This window comes from Apus apus, chromosome 6 (genome assembly GCF_020740795.1).
Source record: "Apus apus isolate bApuApu2 chromosome 6, bApuApu2.pri.cur, whole genome shotgun sequence".
Classification (NCBI taxonomy): Eukaryota; Metazoa; Chordata; class Aves; order Apodiformes; family Apodidae; genus Apus; species Apus apus.
The window spans coordinates 38,547,533-38,567,546 of NC_067287.1; positions in this window are offsets into that span (position 1 = coordinate 38,547,533).

The window sequence follows — 20,014 nt, forward strand, 5'->3', positions numbered from 1 at the left end:
AAGTTCTTTTCCAACCAAAGCTATTGTATGATTATGTGCCACCAAGCACAGAGCTAAGTAACAAACCAAAAGGCTCCAAAAGAATCCAAAAGGCAGACAAAGCTCTGTCCCACCACCCTGCCATCTCGTTAGTCCTATTATCAAAGTGCACTGAGCTGTGCCAGGAAATACAGAAAAGCTTCCTCACCACAAAAAAAAAATCATGCCTCAAATCTGGAGAAAAATCAGCAGCATCTTCAAATAGAAGGAAATAGTTTTTCAAACAAGACACATTTTCATTTTGGATAAAGCTCAGCATAAGAAATTACACAGAGAATTTTCTGCATAAAAATGCAGGAGGAAAAAATGGCTTTTTTTTTTTAAAAAAAAAGCACCAACTTAAAAAAGGTTTTGGGAAAGAATATTTTGGCAACAAACCTTTCAGCTTATTGCTTGGCAGCCACGAAATACTGAGCTTTGAAAACTAAAAACTTGTTCAGAGCTTTGGATTTTGCTTTTTTTCCTTTTTTAAATGAGAGAAAATGTGGGTTGGCCCTGTGAGTGAGGAGGTCCTGGACAAAAAAAAAAAAAATAGAATCCAGCCCTTTCCACCAGTGAATTATCAGTGACTTCTAGGTAAAGATACATAAATCTGAGGGTAAGTCCAAATTCCCAGCAGGACCACACATAGCTGCTTGGGCTTAGTTCCCCCTTAATCCAGATTCCTCCCAGCTAGTATCAGAGGGTGTTAACAGTCCCACACAACATCTCATGGGCTTCCTCTTCCCTGAAAAGCCACTTGCCCAGCAGGAGTTCCTTCTCCTCCTCCATCACCTTTGCTATGCCACAGCACTAGCCCCAGTGCACATTTGTCCTGAAACACTCCACAATTCCCTGGAATGCTGCTGCCTTTGGAGCCAGGATCAATGAGTCAGGGCCCCTTCTGGCTGCTCGCAGCTGGGCGACCTGACAGGGAGAGAGACCTGAAAGTATCACAAAACAGGAACAGGGAAGTTGTTGTTCCAAAGAATAATCACCTATTTAATTTTCTTTTTCAGACTATCAAAAAGAAAAATGCTCATGGCCAACGTTCTGTGCACAAACACAATTTCCTGAGGAGACATTCTGTGCATCAGCTAAGCTGAGCAACAGAAACTGCGCAGGAGTGAAATGGGTACATATGTCTCCTCAGCAGAAGTAAAGGTCTGGGAAAACAGATGCCCCTTGCACACATCTTGGAGTCAATCCTCCTGGTACTTGGCTTGCAATCTATAGAGCAGGATAAGAAACCCTTTGAGCCTTCAAAAACAAAGCCAAAAAGCTATGATCCGTCCTGAGTACGAGATAAATTTATCACCAGAATGGAGAAGGGCTCTCCAAAAGGCCTGCTGCTAAACCTCAGATGGCATCACATGGAAACATCCAACTCAGAAGCATCAGCTCACCACAAGCCTCCCAGCAGGGTAGGACCCAAGTCACAGGACTCTGTTTTTAGTCCTGGATGAGCCCCAGGCAGAGGGAACAAGCAAGCTGTGCAAATAAGAAGCGCACCAAGCTCATCCACCGCGTGATGCAGACCTACCCCCCGGGGGATCCACCGAGGGTGCCTACACTGCAGGTCCTTATGGAGCAGGAGAAATCTCAGCCTCTACCTGTGCCACTTCCCAAGGTAAGCGCTCCCCCTTGCTCCTTCTGCTCACACTGACATTGACTTGCAGCCTTTCGTGGAATAAACGCTATAAATAGAACCACCAGTTTCCCAAGCAGCCTCGCAGGGTCACACTGTAAACAGTGCTGCTGCCTGATGTTTCCTGCAGCTGCTTGAGCAGCCCTGCAGAACCTGCAGCCAGCCCCGTGTTTTGGGATCCTCAGAAGGGCAGAAAGGCTTCGGTTCCAAGCCCATTTGTTGGACAGCATGGGAAAAAGCAAAGAGGTAACCAGAGAAACAGAACATTTGGCAAATGTGTATTGAACTTCTCACAACAACCCCATTAGTTCAGGCAGCCCATCTCTATGGCAACCAAACAGCAAAAAAACAAGACATTAACACCTAAATTTATTAGTGTGCAAGTGCTCAGCTATTATCAGTCCAGGGGTATATTCCCCTCCCTACTCCCCCACCTCGTTTTGGTTCATAATGAAGACAACTCGATGCTAGTTCAAATGCCAATGTAAACATAGGCTCACAATTTACAGACAGCAGAGCTGAAGCTTTCTGATTTTTAATCACAGTTTGAAAAACAAAACAACAAAACACAACACAGAAAAAGGGCTTTGTGTAGGGAGTTACTCAATTCCCATTTTATTTTGCAGAACTGTTAAAGATTTGCAAGTCATGAGCACAGAGGGAGAGATACTCTCCATCCTACCCTAACAAATCTATGAAGGTTTTCATTAGGTGGAGGAACTGGGAATATATATATATATATATATATAAAATTCAAAGCATCTTGTCTTTATTTATATGGGCATTACAAGCAGCTCCTTCAGGTCATGTCACAAGCTCTGTGGTGTGTTGCCAGCTGGGTACATTCACCCCAGAAATAAGCAAGGTGGGGATGAAGATGCTGGGAAGCAGAGGCTGTGCATGGTATCGTGGGTTTTGGCAGCCAAACCCATGAATTCAGTTGATTTTGGAGATCCAAGTGTGCGTGAGGGTGATGAGTAGATCCCAGTGACCTCAGGAGCCAAGGCCATATTGGGACAGCCTGCAGAAGACAAGAAGGAGTTAGATCTACACCTTTGCAAGTCAAAGGGAAGCAGGAAAACAAAGGTTGCCTCTCAGCCCAAGGCACATTTGAAGTTGTGCTGGCCAGTCATGGTGCTAACACTCTTCACATTGAATTAAGTGTTCACTGAACCTCTCTTTCTCATTTTTGCTTCAGGATTAAGAATAGCTTCTATTAGGAATAAGGATCTGGCTTTCTTGTGGTGGCTATTTTTAAAGAGCCTACTCCTGGTCACTGTCAGAGACAGAAAATGGGACTGGACAGCCTGGCAGCCTGATCTTGTCCAGCAGTCTCCAGTGCTGTCCAGTCAGATATGCAACAGGCCCCATTGCTGGGACAGAACTGCCCTCCCAACAACAGCAGTGCAGGTAAGTGAAATATGGAAAAGCCTTGAGTGGCACGTGGCAGTGAGCCTTGCCTCAGGATCAAACAGGCTTTATAAATAAGTGGTTACCATTCCTGGAATCAGAGCAGAGTAAGTATGTGGTTAGCAATAAATCTGACACACAAACAGATCTCCTAAGTTGGTAAGGACTGAGGGATGGACCAGGCTCCCCAGTGCTCCATGATTGCTAATAAGGATTGATAACATTAAACCCTGTGTTACTGCAGAGGGGAGGGTAGAGAGGACAGCTCTGAAGGCCACCAGAACCATTCTGATGTCAGCAGGGTGAAGACATCAAGCAACAACTGCCCCAAACCCCAGAATAACACCTCAAGGCCTGTGTGAGGGAGGGGTGTTCAGATCACCCCCATCCCTAAGGAACCACTTGGCTCCACGTACCAAACTCAACAGGTCTGGAAGTCCCTTTCTATACTGTTTGGCATCTTCCCCCTTCCATCATGCACTGCTCTTTCCAGTTAAAAGGTGCTAATTCAGAGGCAGGGTTCGTTCCTTTGCAACCATTAAACATTCTGTGTCTTTATCGAATGACAGCAACGAAAATCCAGGCTATCCACTCAGGAAAAAATCTTTAGTGGGAAGGGCAACAATGCAGTGGGAGATGATGCCTTGGAAGAGCATGGAGTCACCACAAAGACCTGTCAGGAATTACTAAAGTAAAGAATTGGTCCTCCCCAGGGGCAAAAGCAGGGATGGATGCCTGCCCAGGACAGAGGCTGCATCGGTGGTGCTGTGCTCTGTTGTGCTCTGGCACAATTTGCCACAGTATGTAGTGGGTATAAAATGCCAGAGCTGTCTGATCAAAGCCAGAGCAGACAGGCCAGGGATTTTCAGAAGGTTTTTCAGCTCTTTAAGGGTAGATGCTAGCATGAAAAGGGACCGAGTTTCCTTCAGAGGACTCTGCACAGGCCATACAACCAAACACAGCTTCTCAGGGCTGACAGCAAATGGATTACAGGGGACAGATTTGAAAAAGCATCAAACCAGACTTCTCCTCCGGCTTCCCTCAGGTGCAGTCAAGAGAGCATTTCTGAACTCATCCCAGTGAAACCAAGAGCTAGATTTAGCCCATCACTGTGCAGAAGGTCTAATGGCAAATTGCTTGTCATCTCATTTCAGACATGTGATGAGAAAATGTTTAACATAAGGGTTGCAACATATTAACCACACTCCCATTAGTGGTGGAACGATCCATTACTAATATCCCTCCATCCTCAGGCAGCACCTCCTCCCGAAAGCATTCTGCCAAGATTTAAGCTGACCAGGGCCTCAACTTTTAGGCCCTTCAGGCAGGTTACAAGAAAGCAAATTAGCAGGTTGAAACTCTGACAATTTGCTTGTGAAATAAGGTCACTGAGGATCGCGCAAGTCCCTAACTAGCTGGCTTGCTATCAGCTGAAAGACGTTTCAAGAACATTAGCACTGGTGCCAAAAATATCTGGGCTTGTCCCTGCGGCAAAACAGCAGCAGGAGAAGGAGGCTGAGGATAAAATGTCAGTGTCTGAAAAGGCAGAGTGATGGGTGGAGCTGAGCTGTTGAGATCTTGTTTGTCGAGGTACCTCCAGCGCCAGGAAGAGCAAACCAGCAGCAGACGGCAGGGGATGTGCCTCAACAGCAGACCTTTGGGAAGCCATTTCTTTGCAAGCCCCTGTAGACCTCCAAGAACAGTCCAAAAAGGGCTGCAAAGTGGTTTTCCTGCTGAGACAGGAAAGCAAGGCTAGTCGTGCTCACCCCACATCACTCCACAGACCCACAGCCAATACTCTTAATCACCACGACACCCCTTCAGCAGACCTCAGCCAGCAGGTCTAAGCACACAGCAGCAAAGACAGCTTGCAATAAGCCTTCAGCATGTCCTGTCCCCCACAGAATCATAGAATCATGGAATCCTAGGGGTTGGAAGGGACCTCGAATGATCATCTAGTCCAACCCCCCTGCCAGAGCAGGGTCACCCAGAGCACATCACACAGGAACGTGTCCAGGTGGGTTTGAATGTCTCCAGTGAAGAAGACTCCACAGCCTCTCTGGGCAGCCTGTTCCAGTGCTGAAGAAGATTTCCAGAAGATGCAGTTCCACCAAAACAAAATGCTGAGCAACACATGGGTGGGCAACCCACTTCATCCATGTTTTCCTCTACAGGAAAATCTCTTCCCATCTCTAGTCTCTCCTTTCAGTCTTTTTCTCCAGTCAATTAACCGCTGCACAACAAGATTCAGCAATTATAACAAAATTCATCCCCCCAAGCTTCGGTGTAAACCCAGCCCAAAACAAGCTTCGGATTGACCTGCAATAAATTCTCAGAACTTTCTTTCATGGCTTTCACAATTTGGTTTTTTGGATTTGTTTTCTAAATTAAGCACCCTGAAACGTTCATGCTGAGGCTTGGTGCTTTTCCCCTCAGAGGGCTCCAGGACTGGCATATCACCAGGGCAAGGGGGATGCTCTGCTACTGGTCCATGTGAGCACAGACCAGCCCTGACAGCTCTTCGCAGACACATTTCTGATTCCTAAATTTCATGTCACTATGCCACTGTACTGAGGGGAATACACATTGGAATATATGCAGATCTTGGGTAGTAGCTTCTGGTTATTGATACCCTCACTCCCACAGATGCATGCACAAAGATGCAGATTGTGTAATAGCTCTGAAAAATCATCCAGGCCCTCCGGAGACAGTGCCATCTTGAATCCATTAGCTCTGTTATGAATAAATGGATGAACAAAAGCCAAATCTTTTTATTTTTTTTTTTTTCTGACTGTGTGGTGAAGGCAGAGAGACACATAACAGCAGAGAGGTGGAGCATGACTCCACAGATGACACCAGCACCCTGAGTGTGTCCTGCGACACTGATTAGTCTTGATGGAGCTCTGCACGACCAAGAGGTGCCCAACTCCAGACCTGGAGACTGTCGTTGCCCGAGCATGTTTATTTTAGTCCTGCTTGCATGCACGTGTGTTCCCAGCAGGAGGGGATGTAAAAGGGCCCAGCCATCCCTGCCCAGCCCTCCATCCTCCAGCACGTGCCAAAACTGTTCTGCTCACACTAGCGCGAGGTCACATTTCTTGGCGGAGAGCTGAGCTCCTTCTCCCCTCTCCCTTCCCCCATGCTCCTGCTAAAATATGAAAACAGCCTGCCACCTGCCATTTGCCTGGCCTGTTTCTCTCTGTCTGCCAAAAATTAGCAACATGCCCCAAAATATAATTGGAAACACTGCACTGCACTGCAGGGGTCCCATTTCTGTTGCATAGAAGAGGCTTGAAATAAAGCCAATTTAATTTCTAGATTCCCCGGGCTGCTAAGTGGGGAGGGGAAAAAAGTCACTTTTATCAGGCCAATCCCTACTAGTAGATTCAGATCTTGTCACAAGCCATAGGAATCGGGGAGCTGTCGCTACAAGCAGATTTAGGGCATTGTTTCTTGGGCTTGGAGTCATGTGGGAGGTCAAAAGTTAAGAGGCCAGCATTCCCAAGCTTCAGAGCCGAAAGGCTGGGAGCCCACTGCGGAGGTGGGGGTGGCAGAGGATTTGTGGATCAAACCCAGGAAGCAAACGGGTCCCTCAGGTCCCTGGAGGATCCTTGGAAGAGGCATCTGGAGATGAGTCCAGGGCTGTGTGGGGGCTGCACTGCTATGGTGGCTGCCATGGCTTCACCTCCTGCTCAGTCTCCTTATGGAAACAGCTTTGGGAAGTGCTGTGTGGCTGAGGGAGGGCTCCTGCATCTCCTGCCTCGGGGCAGCTCTGCTGCAGAGCTCACCAACCACCGAGGCTCCCAGGCCGACAGACCATGGGCAAAGCAAGCAGTTATCTCCCTTGTGCAGAAGAGGAGCAGAAGAGGAGATCAAGACAATGCAGGGCACCTCGTTCACGCCACGCTTTGGCAGAGAGCTTGGCCAGCAGATTTCTGCAGCTGAAAAGCCACATTTCACCCCAAAGAGCTGTTTACATTGTCAAGGCTGGCTTGCCAGGCTTACAGGAGCACCGTGCCAGATTGGCTCCTCTTCCTCCCTCAGAACACTCAGGGTCTGCTCCTTTGTTACGGAGCGTGGGCACCCACCGTGCAACCGAGCTGTGCTAAGAACCAGGTGTCCTTAAGGAGACTGGCACACACAGACATGGAGAACTCTGCCACTTTCCCACTGCTGGAGGGTTTCAGCTCTCAGCCAGGGACAACAGTTGAGAATATTCAACTAGGCAGTGAGCATGGCAGCCACCCAGGAGTGGCCAAAGACATCACGGTGCTTGCCCAGCTCGGTAATCAATCAATCAATCAGTACTCTGTCTTTTGCAGGATTGAGATAATTTTCATAAATTCACTGGCAGACCCTCTTCAGCCTCACAGGGCACGAGCAACCACTTCACAGGTTATGTTAATACTCACTGCCATCCATCCCAAGCACCTATAATACCTCCTACTTAACAAATGCCTCCAGTAAAACCAAGTGAAAAACCTCCTTGCCAGCAACCCTGCAAAGCGATGGAGCCCTTCCTACTTCACATTGTCCCTTTGTTCTGGTTTGGTTTGGGGGGGTTTTTGGTAGCGGGGGAAGGGCCCCAGGGGTGGCTCCTGTAAGAAGCTGAGAAGCTGCCCCTGCTCCAAATCAGCCAAGGAGCCATTAGAGGGACAATGGATGAACCTCTGCCATGAACATATGGAAGGACTGATGTGAGACCTGAGCAGAGAAGGACTTAGGGGAGAAGAGCTGTGCTGGAGAAGAAGAGCTGTGCTGGGGAAGGAGAGCAGTGCTGGTGGTTGGTGAGGAAGAAGGGGAGGAAGGTGCCCAAGCAGCAGTTTCCCTGCAGCCCATGGCGAGATGGCAGCTGTGCCCTGCACTCGTGGAGGAACGTGGTGGGACATTCCCTGAAGGTGCCAGGAGGGGGGAACTTGGCCACTGGACTTGGATGTTGTGGCCAGAGGATTTGCTGCCTGTGACCTGGGATGGTGCAGCTGTGGAAGCCCCCGGGCCAGGGGAGGTGCCTGTTCCCGAAGCCCCCGGGACTGGAGCAGCTCCAGTGGGAAGGACTCATGGAGGAGAGGTTGGTGGAGGCCTCTGCCATGGGAGGGACCCCGTGGGGAAGCAGGGCAGGACTGTGAGGAATCCTTCTTCCTGAGGAGGAAGGAGCAGCAGGAACCACCAGCCTGTGAACTGACTCTAAACCCCATCCCCATCCCCCTGTGCTGGGGGGCAGGAGGGAGAGAAACCGGGAACAAAGGGATTTGGGTGGGAAGAAGGGAGGGGTGGGTGACATGTGCCAGCCCTGCTCTGGGTGTGTCTGTGTCCTGTGGGTGTTTGAGGAGATTAGTGTGAACTTAAATGGTTGGTTTTTCCCCAAGTTGAGTCTGTTTTGCCCAGGACCTTAATTGGTGAAGAGCCCTCCGTGTCCTTTGTCTCAGCCCAGGAGCTTTGTCCTCCTCATCCCAGAGTGTGTGTGGGGGGAGTTGAGTGACCTGCATGGGGCTGTTCCTGTGTTGTTGTGTTGGGCCCAAAACAGGACATTATTGGTGAGCCAGCCAGGAGCAAGAGACAAAGAACCACAACACCCTTGAATTCTGCCTTCTCCTTGACCTGATACCAAAGCCATACAGCACACTCACTCAGGGTGTTACGGCCCAAAGAGGTCCCATCCATCTTAGGGAGAAGAGTTCATAAACTTGAACTACAGCTCTACTACAGAACTCCCCAAACTCCTCCCTGGCCAGGTTCCTCAGAGAAGATGCTCAGGGATGGCCAGATCAGACATCCCGGGGGCACTCAGGTGTAACTAGGAGTCAGCAGGTACAGTGCACAAGACACTGGGAAAATTGAACGTCTCTGGGGAAAGGCTGAGAGACCCTATTTAGAGCTGGGACTCAAATACCTAAATCTCTCTATGGATCTGGGGTGTAGGACTGTGGGCTGCCTCAATTTCAGCCCCAGAAGGGAAAGGCAAGAGAGAGCCCTGGGGAAATCCCAGGTTCCTTCTCATCAGGCAGCTGAATGAATAGACTTTAATAGATCAGGGAGTGAAAAAGACAGTTGAGTCTGGCTACTTCGAAATTCTTCAATATTTAAAATTTTTCTATATCAAGCATGCTATGAAATAATGGGAAGATGACCCTGTGTTTCCAAAAAAGAAAAAAGTCATCACAAAACCCACAGCTGCTCCACATTTGCAGTAAGCTGTTTAAAACAAAATAAACCCATGTATTTGCTCCAAGAAATACGCATTAGGCACTGGCAACTTGCTTCCCTCATTCCTCTATCCCCAAGTTCTTCAGTTGAAAGGAGGGGAAAACCTTGAAGTAATATATGCCTGAAAAAGCCCCTAGAACAATAGCTGCTCTCTAGTTGACTCCAAAGCTGTTATTAAACTTGAGGTTCCCGTGCTAGCAGAGCACAGCTTGAGCAGCCTACTCTGTATTCACCACCACCATCACCAGGCTCTGCTAATGCAAAGCAAGTCAGATTTCCACCTACAAATTCCTGGAAGTTCAGAGCCTAAAGAGCAACGTGCCAGCAGTGTGGTATGAGCAGGCTCAGCTGGATCACATTATGGAAACACCCCCTGCTAGAGCAAAATAGCAGCAGGCTAACCCTCGGAGCAGAACGGGCAGGCAAAAAGAAAGGCCAGAGCTTGGAGCCAAACATCACCATTGTGTTTTAAATTGCACTTTTCTCAGAGGTCTTCAGAACGAGGTGCAGTCAGTATGAAGCAGCTAGAGTGTGGATGTCACACCAACTCTACTCAAACCCTCAGCTCTAGGTGATGGACAAGGTTGGGTCAAAAGAGCAGGCATCCAGAAGTTGGCCAATACTCTCTTTAGCCTATTATAGTCATTCCCCTGAACCCATCCCACTTGTACCATCTGAACTTACCATCCAAAGTTGTTTCACTGAACATTCCACCCAGAGAAGGGGAAGACACTTCATTCTGCATGAGCTGGAAGGAGGAGGCAGATGGTTCAGCATTTCACCAGCAACAGAGGAAGCAACAGACTCCTTCAGTGAGCTACGAGAAGATGAAACCTGGAGGGAAAGATAAACAGAGACCATTTACTGTATCGTGGTTCAAGACAGAACATGAAAACAACTAACTGAGACCTGCTTGCAGATGGTAAAAGTCTCCAGGGAGGAAGGAATGGAAGACCAAGGAAATCCAAGAGAAACAGAGCCTACTTAAAAGCAGCAGCTCATCTGGGCAAATCTATCTGTCCAGTTTATTTTCATGAACCCAAACCACCTATCATTTCAAGCAGACCTGTCATGGCTATTATCATTCAAGAAGTTTTGCCTGAAGGAACACAGACCTGTGCCACTGAACTGCCATCCCCAGGAGTGCCCCAAGCACCTCTGGGGGGGCAGGAGGGGACACGGCCTTCTGCATGTGCTCATCATGCACCGTGAGCACAACCCTTGCTGGCTGCTTCTCCAGTGCAAACAGCTTCCAGGTGAAGGGGCTAATAACCAACCTCTGACCCAAGTGTTGTGTTTCTGGGACAACTGGGAAGCACACACCAGGGACACAGGGACATGCTGCTGGGCTGTGCAGAGCTCTTGCCACACTCCCTGCCTGGCAGGGGAGCCCTGACTGCAACAGCCTTCGTGTTTCATTGGGCTTTGTTTGTCTTTCCTTGGGACATGCTGTCAGTGGGTGGGCATGGAAAAACCACTATGGAGCAAACCACACAGAAGGCTGAGGAGCTGGGGTGAGAGAAGGAGGAGCTGGAAGAGGAGGACACATAAAACACAACAGAAGTTGCAGAAGCTGCAGAAAACAGACCACAGTGCTCTTGAATGAGCAGCACAGTCCCTGGACATGTCCAGCTGGGTAAAGGAAGCTGAGTGTAGCTGGTAGCAACCAGCTTACAGCTCTTGTCCCTCCTGAAAATGGGGTGAAGAATTAGAGAGTGTGCCCTGCACCAGGGATGGCTCTGAGAGTCCTTTTTTTTTCTAGCAGCTGGCTTTGGAAGATTCATAGAATCATAGAATGGTTTGGGTTGGAAGAGACCTGAAAGATCATCTAGTGCCAACCCCCCTGCACGGGCAGGGACAGCTCCTGCTAGATTAGGTTACACATTGCCCCATCCAACCTGGGCTTGAACACTTCCAGTGATGGGGCATCCACAACCTTTCTGGGCAACCTGTTCCAGCATCTCACCACCCTCACAGGAAAGAACTTTTTCCTAATGTCCAACCTGATCTTCTCTCTTTAAGCTTCAAACTACTGCCCCTTGTCCTCTCACTACACACCTGTGTAAAAACCCCTACCCCAGCTTTCTTGTAGGCCCCTTCAGATATTGGAAAGTTGCTATAAGGTCACCACGGAGCCTCCTCTTCTCCAGGCTGGAATGCATAGAGATGAACCACCTCTTGACACCCATAACTTCTAGTCCCTTGGTAACTTTCTCTAATAGAGTTTACAAGCTGGAGAAGCTGATGAAGCACTATCTTCAAATCAAACCTTCAACAAGAGACACAGCCAGGAAGAACAGTAGCCCCAGTCCACTCTCCAACAGAACCTAACACTGGGAAAAAAAACAGAAATGGAGAAAGATCTGTGGTAGGGCTAAAGCACTGTGTCTAAAAATCAGATTTTCTGAGCATCAAGGACTCAGAAAAGCAGGTGAAAGAAGGTTCCAAAGGCTGCAGGTAGCTGGAGGCACCCTTCCACACCCAGCACATTGCACCTCTGTGCCCCTATTATTCTTCTTTCTGCTGACACATAAAGGAGATGTTTCACTGGCATTCCCAGGACACCTTAACTGAGTTCTGCACCAAAGACTTCTCAAGTGTCATTGGATCCAAGTCCGTGATTCCCACAGGCACTTTACAGATGCCTTGTGTTAATGACAGCAGGACCAGCAGCAGGATCTCTCCATCAGAGTGATACCTGCACCTCAGGGTTTCCATGAGTGCACACACCAGAGGCAGGACTCACACCAGACTGCTCTGAGTTGCCTCTTCTCCAATGTGATGTTCTCAGCCCTCTGAGGGACTGAACCCCAACAGCCAAGGTGGGACCCGGGCTGCACCTGACCTGGACAACCTCAGGGCTGCCAGCAGTGCCATTCAGCTCCTGCTGCTCTTGAATAGCAGCACAGTCCCTGGACATGTCCAGCTGGGTAAAGGAAGCTGAGCGTAGCTGGTAGCAACCAGCTTACAGCTCTTGTCCCTCCTGAAAATGGGGTGAAGAATTAGAGAGTGTGCCCTGCACCAGGGATGGCTCTGAGAGTCCTTTTTTTTTTTAGCAGCTGGCTTTGGAAGATTCATAGAATGGTTTGGGTTGGAAGAGACCTGAAAGATCATCTAGTGCCAGCCCCCCTGCATGGGCAGGGACAGCTTGAAATTCCTCAGGGCCAGTTCTTCAGCTTCTACAAAGTCATTGTTAAAACATGTACAAACTTGGGAATTACATTCTTGCCCCACTAAAGATCAGGGTTTGTTTTTTATTACCCCTTGACAAGAAGATATCACTGGCTGCTGCAGATTCAGGTGGGAACTGGTACCAAACCCTTTTCATCCAGGTTGTGCTCCAGGTCAGTTCTTAAAACCCCTGTCTGTGGCAGCCTGCCACAGGGGAGCACAGGAGATCTCCCAGAAAGTCTGAGATGTGAGGAAACATCCAGGTGCATCACTGCCCTGAGCAAAAGTGATATGGGACCACGGGAAAGTTTCATCTCAGCTGGTCTGTATTTTCCAGGTTGGGCTCGGAAGGTTGTTCATCCTGGTCCAGCCCTCCCTGCCAAACTGCATGCTTGGTATCTGCAACTACTCTGTTGTCTGTAACAGGCAAGTGGAAGTATTTTAAATCTGCAAGAGGAATAAAACTGTCCATCAGCATTCCTGCAGAATGCCAAAGGGGAGGTCTCCCCTCCTTCCACCCTGGGGGCTCTCTCAGAGCGAGATGCAGCCAGCTGTTTGGGAACAGCCTGTTGACAACACTGCAGAGTAAGATGTAGGCTATTATGAGTCAACTAAAAATTTATTAACAGAGAGTGAGCAGGAGGTACTGATCTTCTGAGTCCAGCTGTTTCACCCTCCTTGCTGGGCAAGTAAACTGAAACTTTCAGATCTTCCACAGGGAGACCAGAAACAAACAATCCAAACAAACATGAGGACTTTGCTGCTTAAGAAAAACACTTCTCTCTGCTAGCTGTGCTCCAACACCCCGCTCACATCACGTACTGCACACGTGTGTGAAACACACCCAGGCAAATCAGACCAGCACAGAAAAGCTAATTGCAATCAGTGTTCATTGTAAAGAGGTCACGAGAGACCTGAACTGTCTGAAGTCGAGGTGTAGATAATAAAAATCAGCTGCCAGGACCAGGCTGTAATTCCCCTAAGAACTCTAACAGAGCCCAAACACAAAAATTGGAAGTGCTGCTCAGGTTGGATCAAAACAGCTAAAGTGGCAAATGTCACATCTGAAGAGAGCTTCAGGAGAAGTCCTGGGTGCTACAAGCAGTCTATGCCAAGTTAGACAGAAGGAACTGCAAGAGAGCAGAGTGGAAGATGCAGGGAGAAGTGCAAAGTATTGTGTTATCTTTTCAAAATAACTTTTAAAAAGATCCCCCAAAGGTTTTGTAAGTAACTAAATTAAGCTCTTCACAAAAGGGAGGAGACTGTACCAAACAAAGTGTGAAAAAAAAGTAAGTGGTCCTTGAACTGGTAATCAACCAAGTGCTCCCAGGATCCTGTTCTTCAACATGCACAGGAAAAGTACTAATTGCCACAGGACTTTGTGGGAGTCAAGAATATAAGACAGCTGAAAAAGGAATTAGACCCACTTGAATACAATAGATCCAACAATGCCTATTAAACACTGGGATCTGATGGAAACTTGCAGGCCTGGGCACGCCCCAGAATCCTGATGCTAGAAGCTGAGTTGGAAACTCAGGGGTGCAGCAGTACTTAGGTATGTCTCTGCTGCCAGTATTTAGGGCTTCAGATGCTGGTTTGAGTGGCCAACAGGATAACTACAGGGTAGTTATGTATCAAACCAGCTGGTTAGCTCTGCAGCAACTGGGTGCACCTCTTCAGTGTGTGTCCCCTTTCCAAACTATTCCTGAATGTGCCTTTATTATTGAGGGAAACTGGGAACAGTCCAAGACATCAAAAGCAAAATTCAGGCAGGCCACCACTTCCTAGGGTACATTTATTAACAATGTAGGAAGGTAAAGTCAGTCTCCCTCCTGAGACCCAAAGCAGGGGCTGAGTTCAGTTTCAGCTAAAAAGGCCCAAAGGTTCTTCCCTGCTAGGTTACAGAAACAGTAGCTGGATGTTATAGCACTCCTGTCCAGAAGATCCTGCATCTCCTGCTGGAGCTGTGGGTGGCAGGGGCAGCTGGACAGGATCAGGTACTACTGATCTAGGTGGTTTTTGATTCAGAGTCAGGGCCAGCATGCATGAGGTTTGCCCCCATCCCTCCTCTTGTTACTCTTCTCACAACTGCACTCCCTGCTCCATTGCTCCAGCTGAGCTCTAACATCAGGAGAGGACTCTGTATGACTTTCCCTTTGGCAGCAAAGTCCTACACAGGAGGATCTTCAGCTATTCCTATCTATTCAGGAGACCCTAGAGCAGGCTGATAGATCTACTGCTGGAGAAGATGATGAGAAGTGGCTCAGAGCTGACTTTAGGAATGCCAGAGAGCAGTCCCCCCCCTTGCCTAACCAGCCCAGCAGGAGCTCCAAGTGCCTGTGCCCTGCTATCCTAACCCTGGCTTGAGGGGAAAAATGCCAGGGGCTCTCCTTGCAAGGAGAGAAAGCAGAGCAGTCTTTTAATCCAGCACCTCATGACAGTTCATTTTGCAGGAAGCCCTGTCAGGCTTTCTCCAGTACTTTCTACAGCCTGTGCCCTTGCTTTCCCCACCAAGGAACATTTTGTTCAAAGACAGCTAATGACCCATTTACACTTGCCTATAAAATGATATTGGGTTATTTCTCCTCTCCTCTTCCACCACTCAGCTGCCCCTGGTTTGAAGCTTGTTAGGGCTAATTACATTGGCTTTTTCATTGAGGGAGTTTTTCCTCTTTGCATGTGTTTTCTGTTCTGAGCATAGCACAGTTTCAACAGGTTTTTGATGCTGCTGTTGTTGTTCTTGACAAGAGCTGCTGTTATGAAAGGCATCCTGATGGCCCTGCCAAGGCCCCAGCCAACTCAGATCCAGCTCTACATGACGCAGGAGCAAATTGAGACCATTTGGTACATGGGGCACTGGACATCTTATTCAATTTGCAAGGGAGCTGGGAAAAGGGCTGAGTTCCTCCTCCCTCCCCTTCCCCTTCAATGCACTCATTTGTTCCTGCAGAAACAGCTTGTTTCTTTTCCAGTCTTCCCTTTTCCCTAATTTTATCCATATGCAGTCCAAGATGGACATGGAAAATTACCTGCCTGTTACTCTCAGCAGATGCCTGTCATTGGTTAGGTCAAGAAATTATTCCTGGGGACACGAGCTGTCCCTTACACCCTTCTACCAGGGGCAAAGCAGCTCAGATGGCAGCAAAACCAGAGCAGCCCAGGGCCAAGTCTCAGAGGGCAGAGACCCACAGCTGGTCACGGAGCCAGGCTCTGAGGGAGAGCACCCTCTCTTCCAAGCACACCAGGGGATTTGAGTCCTGGGGAGGAGGCTGCAGATCCCCTACCAAGCAAGACCTTCTCCCCCACAGAGAGAGAGAGCCTCAGCCTTGCAGGGCCCCACGGCAAGATCACAGCTATTGCACGCGCTCCAGGCAATAGTTTTTCTTCCCCACTGTGCTCACCAGTGTAGCAGCTCATTTATCAGGGAAAGGGGCCAACAAGCTGAGGTGGTGGGGAGAGCTGGACCACAGCTGTGCTCCCAGCAACCCTCCACTTCAACAGGACTCACCATGGGCCACCCCAGCACCAGCTTGGCTGGGTTTGAGGCTACATGGGACCATCCACTCCGCCATCCAGTGCACAGCAGGCAGATGAGCCCAGAGGTTTCTCACTCAGGTCAGTGTTTCCACCCTGGAAAAGACAAAAGGGCTGCCCTGGGTTAGAGAATGGTGCCAGCTCAAGTGCACTGGGAGGGGGACAACCACACAAGCCACCCCACGAGCTACAGAAGATGACAGGTCAAGCAACGCAGCTCCCTTGCTACCCTGGCACAAGAGATGGGAGACAAGCCCCCCCTCCATGTCCTGCCCAGGGGAAGCACTGCAGGGCTCTGGCTGCCCCAGAAGAGCTGCTGTTCCCTGTCAGACTCCCTCCCAACCGGCTTGAGCCACAATGCCGTGTCCAGGCTCCAGCAGTGTGGAGCTCTGGGCTGCTCCTTGAGGCTTAAGACCCCACAGACGGACCCCAGGGCACCCCTGCCCTCCACCAGGAATCGAGGCACCCCATTAATTACTGGGGACAACCTGTTCACCACACACCCAGTCTTGCCAATCCCAAGAAAAGAAAAGGGAAAAATGTCAGCAGCAGGTTAAACTGAGTAACCCAAGGCTTTGGCTTGGCCAAAGCATCAAGCTGCAGAGCCCCAGTTCAGGCCCGTGCAACCCGTGGGGAGAGGATGTGAGAACAAATCAGTGTTGCCATCAACTCACTATAGGACACCCCCCGACGAGCACAGCCCTTAGAGCAGAGGAGCAGTAATTATATTTTAAACCCCCCAGACTCTAACAAAGCCCATCCATACACATTCAGAAGGTTTTAATATGGCTTACGGTTCTTCCCAAGCCCTTATCATATTTTCATCAACCACAAAATTGTCATATAATTACAACAAAAGTGCACGTGGGGGTTGTTTCACTGGAGACAGCACCATCTTGAGCACGGGTGTCGTGGTTTGGGTCTAACAGGACAACAAAGGAACAGCCCCGTGGCCACTCACTCACACACCCTGGGATGGGGAGGACACCGAGCTAGGCAGGAGTGTTGATCTGCATGAGGATAGGGAGGTTCTACAGAGCTTGGACTTGGATAGATCAGATCCTTGGGCTAATGTCAATGGTCTGGGCTTCAACAAGGCCAATGCTGGGTCCTGCACTTGGGCCACAATATCCCCAGGCAACGCTCCAGGCTTGGGGAAGTGTGGCTGGAAAGTGTCTGGCAGGAAAGGACCTGGGGGCTCTCATTGACAAGAGGCTGAACATGAGCCAGTGTGTGCCCAGGTGGCCAAGAAAGCCAGTGGCATCCTGGCTTGTCTTAGAAATAGTGTGACCAGCAGAAGGAGAGAGGTGATTGTCCCCCTGTGCTCAGCACTGGTGAGGCCACAGCTGGAGTGTTGTGTCCAGTTTTGGGCACCTCAATTCAAGAGAGATCTCGAGATGCTGGAGCGAGGACAGAGGAGGGCAAGGAAGCTGGGGAAGGGCCTGGAGAATCCATCTGATGAAGGAGCTGGGAATGTTTAGTTTGAGGAAGAGGAGGCTGAGGGGAGACCTCATCAGTCTCTACAACTGCCTGGAAGGTCATTGTAGAGAGGTTGGTGCTGGTCTCTTCTCACAGGTAATTAGCGACAGAACAAGAGGGAAGGGCTTCCAGCTGCACCAGGGCAGGGTCAGACTGGACATTAGGACAAATTTTTTCACAGAGAGAGTGGTCAGACCCTGGAACAGGCTGCCCAGGGAGCTGGTGGAGTCACCATCCCTGGGTGTTTTTAAGGATCATTTTGATGTGGTGTTGGTGGATGGGGTTTAGGGGAGAACTTTGTACAGTAGTGATGATGGTTGGACTGGGTGATCCCAAGGGTTTTTTTCCAATCTGATTGATGATTCTATGATAAACCCAACTGAAAGCTCCTGGGTGGAGACAAAGGACAAGGAGGGCTCTTCACCAATTAAGGTCCTGGGCAAAACAGACTCAACTTGGGAGAAAATCAATAATTTAAGTTCACACTAATCTAACCAAACACCCACAGGACACAGACATACCCAGAGCAGGGCTTGCACATGTCACCCCACCCCTCCCTTCTTCCCAGCCCCAAATCCCTTTGCTCCCACTTCCTCTCCCTCCTTCCCCCCAGCAGCACAGGGGGATGGGGATGGGGTTTAGAGTCAGTTCACAGGCTGGTGGTTCCTGCTGCTCCTTCCTCCTCAGGAAGAAGGATTCCTCACAGTCCTGCCCTGCTTCCCCACGGGGTCCCTCCCATGGCAGAGGCCTCCACCAACCTCTCCTCCATGAGTCCTTCCCACTGGAGCTGCTCCAGTCCCGGGGGCTTCGGGAACAGGCACCTCCCCTGGCCCGGGGGCTTCCACAGCTGCACCATCCCAGGCCACTGGCAGCAAATCCTCTGGCCACAACATCCAAGCCCAGTGGCCAAGTTCCCCCCTCCTGGCACCTTCAGGGAATGTCCCACCACGTTCCTCCACGAGTGCAGGGGCACAGCTGCCATCTCGCCATGGGCTGCAGGGAAACTGCTGCTTGGGCACCTTCTTCCCCTTCTTCCTCACCAACCACCAGCACTGCTCTGCCTCCCCAGCACGGCTCTTCTCCCCTAAGTGCTTCTCTGCTCAGGTGTTGTCTCAGTCCTTCCATATGTTCATGGCAGAGGTTCATCCATTGTCCCTCTAATGGCTCCTTGGCTGGTTTGGAGCAGGGGCAGCTTCTCAGCTTCTTACCAGAACCACCCCTGGGGGCCTTTTTCCCCCACCAAAATTCCCTCCAAACCAGCACAAAGGGAAGGCCACCAGCCCCGAGGTAGCTCCGGACACCCGGGTGACCCCCTGCCCCTCCATGGCCAGGCCCAGCACCTGGGATGATTACAGCCCACCTCCGGCCCCGCCTGGACAAGGGGTTATAAATCATTTCCCCACATGCTAATGCAATTGTTTTTTTACCAAGGAGGCAGAGGAAATAATGAAGTGCATGTATATTGCTCCCACTCTTTTTTTAAGTTAAAGAAAAACCCTCCCCCCTCTCTCCCCAGGATGTACAGATGCAGAAGGGCACAGGTTCACCCTTGTGTCTCAGGCAGCATGACCTAAAAAGACCTAAACCCAGGTTAGATCCTCTCTACAAAAATACCACATGGCTGGGACAGGATATTCTCCCTGTTACCTTTTAAATGAGGGATTCCTCCCAAAAAAACACGATAAACTCCTTCTCCGAACTCTAATCCTAATCTGGTCTCTGTGACCACTTCAAAACCACCTCTGGGCTTCATCACACTTCAAAAACTATGTCCTGAGGGGGGAAAAAAACACCTCTGAGCTCCAGGTCCTTCATCTACTGAGCCATGTAAACACAACTTCAGAAAAGATGTGCAGTCCATTGCCCCTGTTCTCACAGCAGCCCAGATCTAAACCCTCTCTTGTGTATCAAAACCAGCTGTAGCACCAAAGAGAAAACAAACACAAGATTCCTCTAGAATGGAGCCCATGAATGTCCCTACTGGTCTAGCTGTTCCTGACTCCCCATCTGGAAAGAGAAAACTGACTATGTCACTGCTACAGAAAATGTCTTGCATGCATTGGCTGAACTTACTTCATCTATCCCCAAATCATTTTTAAAACTACCATGGCAAAATCAAAGGAACTGAGCAGAGGCTTTTTGGAGCGAGAAACAAAAACAAGAAACTCAAGTCAGCTTATCTGAAGATGGATGGTAAAAGCTTATGTGTTTTGAGAGTTGGATGGGGGACGTGAAAAGAGGAGAAGAAACTGCGCAAGGGAAAATTTAGGAGGGAAACGAGTGGCAGGTGTATTACTGAACATTGATAAATGGTAATTGCTGGAGACAGAAACACACCACCCTTCCTCTTCTGACTTGGGTTAGGCAAGGGACATGGGCAGCTCTTAGACTTGCACCAACCAGCCTTGGTTCTGGCTCCAGCCCAAGGGAAGATTCCGGCCCTTCGGCGGGGGTGCTGTGTAAGGTGGTCACCACAAGCCTCCCCTCCTGGGTTTGCTGCTGGGGATGAATCTTGCCTCTTCCTTGCACTTGAAGTGCCTCAAAGGGACA